We start from the raw sequence: 7,500 nt of genomic DNA on the forward strand, positions 1-7,500 counted from the left end.
CGCTCGACCCGTCTTTCAGTTGCTGTCCTCAGCAATTTGTTCGTAGATGATAATTCAATAATATTTATCTAAATATAATGATATGTGGAAATTAGATATAATTCCGTTCACCTAGAAGATATAATATTATATAGTGGATTTTTTATGTAGAATGTATCAAGGAAGAGGAGTAGGTAGAATTGGTGGAGAGGGAATGGGAGAATCTTGTGATGGAATGGTTGTTGGAGATGGAGATCGGATACGTTGCAGGTCTAGGCCTCGAGGTACTATTTTGATATTATCTTTGTGTAGGACTATCTCTGTTAAAGTCTGCAAACTAAGTGCTTTGACTTTATTGTTTGGTCCTAGACAAATGACGTGAAATTGGTCCCGTGAACTTGGGAGAAAATTTCGATGTGAGTGTGTGATTGAGGATTACAAAGGATTACAAAGGCAAAGCATGCCGACAGGAGACCTTTTGATCCATATCTAGGTCGGATGCAAAAAAAAAAAAAAAAAAAAAAAAAAAAAAAAAAAAAAAAAAAAAAAAAAAAAAAAAAAAAAAAAAAAAAAAAAAAAAAAAAAAAAATCATATTAATAATAAGTTAAAACTATAACAATGTAAATAACAATTAAAATACATAAATAAATGCATTGGTATAGTTGAATAACAAACAAACAGGTAAATAGTAAATAATAATAAATTGACATATAACTAATAATAAATGAAAATCAGACTGACAAATTATAACAAAACAAAAACAAATAATATAACATAAATTATAATCATTACAGCATCTTACTTAGGTATTTATCTAAATGATTCTTAAAGCTTCGAACTGAACTACATTGCACTACCTGTGCAGGAAGTTTATTCCATTCATTAACTACACGGTTGGCAAAGTTGTTTCTACCTACTTCCAAATTGAATCTATTTCCGGACAGTTTGAGACCATTGTTTCTTGTCTGATTCTCATTCAATGTGAAAATTTGGTCACTTTTGATGTTGTCAATTCCCTTTAAAATCTTAAAGACCTGTATCAAGTCACCTCTGAGTCTACGCTTTTTTAGGGAAAACAGATTCATGTGCTTAAGTCGATTTTCGTATGATTTATTTTTGATATTTGGAATCAGTTTTGTGGCTCGCCGTTGTACTTTTTCCAGTCTGTCAATGTCTTTAATGAGATTCGGTGACCATACGGAAACAGCATATTCCAAATGTGGACGAACTAACGATTTATATAGCTTGTTAATGAGTGATGGACTTTTGAAATCAAAAGATCGCGCAATCAATCCCAGAATCTTATTTGCTTTCTCAGAGGCTGAAATACACTGCTTGGATGATTTGAGGTCGTTACTGATAATTACGCCGAGATCTTTTTCACTATCCACTTTTGTTAACGAATTTCCAAATAACTTGTAATCGTACTTGCTGTTATTTTTACCTATGTGCATTACCTTGCATTTACTTGTGTTAAATTTCATTAGCCACTTTTCAGACCATTGCTGTAATTTATCTAAATCTTCTTGAATATCTAATTGGTTTGAGTGATCATTTGCCACTCCGCACAGTTTTGTATCATCAGCAAATTTGGAAACAGTAGATTTTAGTCCATGGTCTATATCATTTATATATACTATGAATAGAAGTGGCCCAAGAACGGAACCCTGAGGAACTCCACTTGCAACACTTTTCCATCCAGACGTTTTTCCATTTAAAACAACTCTCTGTTTTCGACCTTTCAACCAATTACTAGTCCAACCTAATAGGCTACCACTTATTCCATGCAAAGCTAATTTAGTAAGTAGTCTTTCGTGTGGGACGGTATCAAAAGCTTTTGCAAAGTCTAGATATATTAAATCTATATTGTTTCTTTTGTCATAATTCGAGATAACTGTGTTGTAGAATTCGAGTAAGTTAGTCACGCAAGAACGTTTCCGTCTGAAACCATGTTGGCTATCATTTATCAAACGGTTACTTTCTAAATGATATTCGATAGCATCTCTGATGATAGTTTCCATTATTTTTCCTACGATCGAAGTCAAACTAATAGGCCTATAGTTATTTGGTTTCTTTTTGTCACCTTTTTTGAATATGGGAGTAACGTTAGCTAGCTTCCATTCTCTTGGGACATCTCCGGATATGATGGATTTCTTGAAAATAATATCTAATGGAACAACAATCTCATTTTTCATTTCCTTTAAGATTCTTGGATGCCAACCGTCAGGCCCTGGTGTTTTATTAACTTTGAGTTTGTCTATACACCTTTTAATTTTTTCTTTTGTTATATTTACCGTAGTGAGTAAGTTTACCCCAGACTTTTCACAGGTTTCAGTTTGGAATTCACTTTGAGGTGTTTCGTTTACGAATACCGAGCTAAAATAATTGTTTAAGAGATTACACATTCCTTCATTTGAATATTCAAGTTGACCGTCAGCAGATAATAGTGGACCAATGTGATTCCTAACAACCTTTTTATCTCTAATGTAACTATAGAATTCTTTGGGATTCTCTTTGGATTTCTCAGCGATGTTCATTTCGTATTGTCGTTTTCTTTTTCTTATCGTCTTTTTCAAATCTCTCTGTATTGATACATAACTTTCATAGTCATTAGATGCACCCGAGCACTTATATTTCTTATAAGCCTGTCTCTTTTTAGCAATACTTTTTTCAGTTTCTTTGTCGAGCCACTTTGGGCGAGCCTGATTTGGGGGACGTCTGTCCTTAAAAGGAATGTAAGTTTGAATCATCTTAGTGAGCGTATTTTGAAATATTTCCCACATCTGATCTACAGGCCTTTCGTTTAATTTTTCCTCCCAATCTGTAAACAAATGTACACAATGTTTCTAATTTCAACTATGTAATCTCTCGCTCCTGTGTTATGAAGCCGTCCCATATCGTCTTTGGAGAGAGTAGGAGTATTGCGAATTCTCTTGAAAAGAGTGCTGTAATTTTGTACTTCTACTTTAACATAATCGTCGAAATTGTAAATGAGGTAAGTCTGACATAATGAGGACAAAATTTGGTGACTCACTGTTAATGCAAGGTTGAATCATTGGTACATGTTCATCCCAAGAAGGATGTATGCCAGAGGCAAGGTGTCGGAGAACATTTAGGATTTTGCGGTTCCGTCTCTCGACTAAATCGTTAGAGCTAGGGTGATAAGGAGTAGTGTTGCATTTTGTGATGCTAAGGTGTTTACAAATGTTTGTGAGAATTTCATTGTTGAACTCTGCTCCGTTGTCTGAATAGAGTGTTTTGGGTGTAGTGTAGGGGTATATGAGTTATCAACAATCGGTTTGGGCAACGTGTTGGGCTGCCTTTTATGGTAAGGGTGGAAGAATGCAGAATCGGGAGAAATGGTCTATACAAACAAGTATGTATTATTTCCGCTGGGGGTGGGTGGTAACTTAAGAAGGTCAACAGCTACAGTGTTGAAAGGTTTGCAAAGGGCAGGATAAGATAAGATGGGAACATGACTCTAATATGACCTTTGTGTGAAGCACATAAATGGCAAGCATCAATATAGGCGTGTATATCTTTCCTCATGATTAACCAGAAATACTGCAATCTAGTTTGTGTCAAACATTTGTCCTTTCTTGGGTAGGCAGCAATAGGTGAATCGTGTACAGTTTCAGAACTTCAGGAATGAGTTCCGTAGGAACAACAAGCTGAAACACTGAACGGTTGGGTTCATGTTTGTTCCTTAGTGTTGTGGCATGATACAATACTTCGTCTATTAAGGTGTAGCTGTCGATATTTGGAGGAAAATCATGTGTCTGTTGTATCACCAGAGGTGAGGAAGTATATAACACGTTTCCAAAGGGGATATAACTTTTGCTCTGTGGTATTACGCGCTTGCGTAAGGTTGACAGGAGGGGGATCTTGACCGATGAAAGCGACGTCGCGACCGAGGGCGTCTCCCACCACGTCCGCTTTTCCGTGAACAAAATGGAATGTTGGCATGAATTCTTGTATGGTGAGAAACCAACATGCTACTTTGCCTGCGAGTTTTTTCCCTTGAAAAAGGTGTGAGATTGGTTGATGGTCTGTGTGGATATGTATCTTGTAACCAAGGATGATCTCTTTGAAATGCTTAAAGGCGTATAATACAGCTAGTGATTCTATTTCCGTTACTGAGTAATTTTGTTCAGGTTTGTTGAGTGTGTGGCTAGCATAGGCAATTGGTCTGAGTTTTGTGTCGTGTTGTTGCATGAGAACTGCGCCGATGCCTGTGTAACGAAGGTCCGTATATATTGTGAAAAGGAAGCTTGTGGTTTGGAAAAGCAAAGGCAGGTGTCGTCGTTAAGGCTTGTTTTAAGTCATTAAAGGCTTTCTCTTGGTCAGGGGTCCCGTTAAAGGGATTATTTTTCTTAAGTAAGGAGGTTAAGGGTGCTGCTATAGCAGCGCAACCTTTGATATACCGTCTGTAAAACCTGATAGACTAAGGAATGAACGTCTGTGATCAACAGAGGTAGGGCGTGGAAAATCAATGAATGCTTTGACCTTGTCCTGTGAGGTTAAATTTCCCTGTGAATTAAGGACATGCCCTAAGAAGCGTATTTCTTTCTGAAGGAAGGAACATTTTTAAGCTTCAGTTTGAGATTTGCCTTTGCTAGTCGTGAGAAGACAGTGTTAAGAGTGTGTAGGTGTTCGCTAACAGCTTTGGAAGCGATGATAATGTCATCGAGATTCATGAAAACTGAGTGTCCTATGAGTCCTGCAAGTACTGTGTGCATCAGACGTTTTTTAAATAGAGGGAGCTGAGATAAGACTCATAGCAAGGCGTTTGAATTGAAAGTGTCCATTGTTCGTGCTGAATGCTGTGAGAGGTCTAGGCTCTATATCAAGGGGAATCTGGAAATATCCTGTCATGAAGTCCAAGGTTGTGAAAACTATGTTGCTTTCACCGACGGAGTGTGAGATGTCGTGTAATACCGGAATGGGGATATCTTTCTGGGACAGTTAGTTTGATTACTTCTCTGAAATCTACAACTAGGCAGAAAGAATAATCGTGTTTGGGAACAACAAAGAGAGAGAATATCTATTCAGAGATTGAAGGTTCGATTATGTCTTGCTTGATCGTGTCTATTGTGAGGTTATCTAAATCATGCATTTACTGTGTGGTAATCACTATGTGGGGATGTAACATGGTTATGCGTTCTCTCGAAGGGGTATATGGTGTTGCATAAAACTTGTTACTCCAAGGGGTTCACCTAGCAAGTGATGGTATGTCTAAATTTGTTGCAAAGAATAACCATGTCAGCTTGTGCACCAGTGAAATCTACGGGATTGAAATGCGATGGATGAATGCGTTCCTGTGCTTTTAGTACGTTGGATCTTATGGTACACTCTTGTGAACTGAGAAATTTGTACTCCATGATTTGTATACGTGAGGGATATACAAAGAAATCACAAATATTAGTGCCACCTGTGAGATGGATTGGGACATTAGTATAATTTGCAATCAATATGCACGTGTGACTTTTCTTTGATATTGAGCTAATAGCGGAAAGTAGGGAGATACCATTCACGCTGCTTGTCTCTGGCATACAGATTACATCGGTGTTTGGGGCTTGGAAGACTCTATGTTGGTATGGTGTGTAATATAAAATGATATTTTATCATTTTAGTATTTATTGTAATAATTATCCCACTCCTGACACCATAATGATTTGGGTGGCTAAAATAAGTACGAAATTACAGCTTGTTATGAATGTATATATTTGTTTACAACACGGACAACAATGCATGCACCCGCAACAAGGCCGTCTTCGAAACTGACGCCCAGCTCCAGATTTTGCGCGCGAACGTGCAACGCATCTGCGATATCTTACATAAATACAAAATAAATTTTATACATAAGATAATTATTACAATAGATACTAAAATAATACAATATAATTTTATATTATACACCATGCCAACACAACTCGTATGTGTAATTTTGTATACTTATGAGGGAAAAGCGTTTTTTGGCTGATGGTTACTGCATGAGTGTGTTTGAAAGTAGATAACTCTTGTGAGGCTGGTACGAATTGAAGGTTGAAATCTTCAATGAAGGGTAAGACATCTTTCTCAGTCAATGAATAATCGACGGTTTTGAATGAGAGTTTTGTTTGGTGTTTTGCTGACTTGGGCATGCTGGAGAAGTTTTTACGTCTGTTGCGTTTGAAATGTATGTTGACAACTGTGAGCAAGGAAGGAGAGGTGGAATCCTAAAGGGTTTCTGGAGTGGTTGAGCAAGTGTTGGAGCTGTTTGTGTTTAAGTGTTGGAGATCGGTCAAATGTATTTTGCTAATGGTCTGGGGGGTTTCTGAATGCTAAGCAGGGAGGAAATTGTTTGCATAAATTATACCACTCTGCGTGGGATATAAAACTATATTATGTTGCTTCATCAAGTTGAAGCCTATGAGGATATCAGCGAAAAAATGCACGTCAGCTACGTAGACAGTAAGTGGAATGGGTGGGCATTGATCTTTAAAGTTAATATCTAAGGAAATTTTTCCAAGGATAGGGAAGGGTACATCACCGACGTTGGCGAGTTGGATATCAGGGGGCTCTAAGATAGTGACCTTCTTACGCTCTGAACGGAGCTTGTTAAAACTGAACGCGGACATAATGTTAATAGCAGATCCAGTGTCTAGAAATATGGTTAGTTTGGTGTTGTATGAGGATACCATGGAAGGTGAAGAAGTGTCCTGGGTGTTCAGGGCAAGCACAAGTAAGGTTGTTGAGGGAAGTTCCGGGTATGGAGTGCCATGTGTGGACTTGCGTGTTGTGTTTGTGTTTTATAGTCGTACGGAAGGTGTGTTATGTGTGTCTCTGGCGGGGGAGCGTTGTGTTAAAGCAGGTCTTTGTTGTCTTTGTGCGCAGAGCACGCGACAGTAGTCACTCGTGTGGTAATATGTTCCGTGGTAATCGCAGTACCGATTTGGCTTGGACAAATGTCTGTAGTAGCATCTGTCTGTGCTGTGTACTGGTTTTTGGCAATAGGTGCAAAAGAATGGTGTTCATGATGGAGAGCGCAGACTTGAGCGGTAGCGAGTGTGAGACAACTGTTTTGACGTCGTGTTATGTGACGTTGATCATGTTACTTGGGCTACTGTAAGGGTGGGGGGTGATGGGCACAGACTGACTGTGGATATGAGCAATTGTTCTTTCCGTATCGGAGAATTTACTGGACAATTCTCCTAGTGTGGCGCCTGGTGTAAATGGAATTAAGCCAGCTTTGTGGAGTGTGTCTGGGTGTAATTGAGAAAGTAGTTGGAAATAGGCTAGCATTAAGACTACGCATTCGAGTGAGATTTTGTCGTTTGTAACCCAGTCTGATTTTTTAAGTCTTTCCCTGATCTCACTTTTGAAAGTGTATGAAATTTTTACTGCTCTTTCCTCTGTTTTATGTGGGCCGGTATTGTATGTTGTGGCCAATGAATAGAGGGGTGAAAGTGAGCCAAGTTGATCAAATGTTTCAAACGAGGTTTTGAAATGTTGAACAAACTCTGGATACGTGTCTGTTT

Source organism: Oratosquilla oratoria, chromosome 31 (genome assembly GCF_046742065.1).
Source record: "Oratosquilla oratoria isolate Oo_2021 chromosome 31, ASM4674206v1, whole genome shotgun sequence".
Classification (NCBI taxonomy): domain Eukaryota; kingdom Metazoa; phylum Arthropoda; class Malacostraca; order Stomatopoda; family Squillidae; genus Oratosquilla; species Oratosquilla oratoria.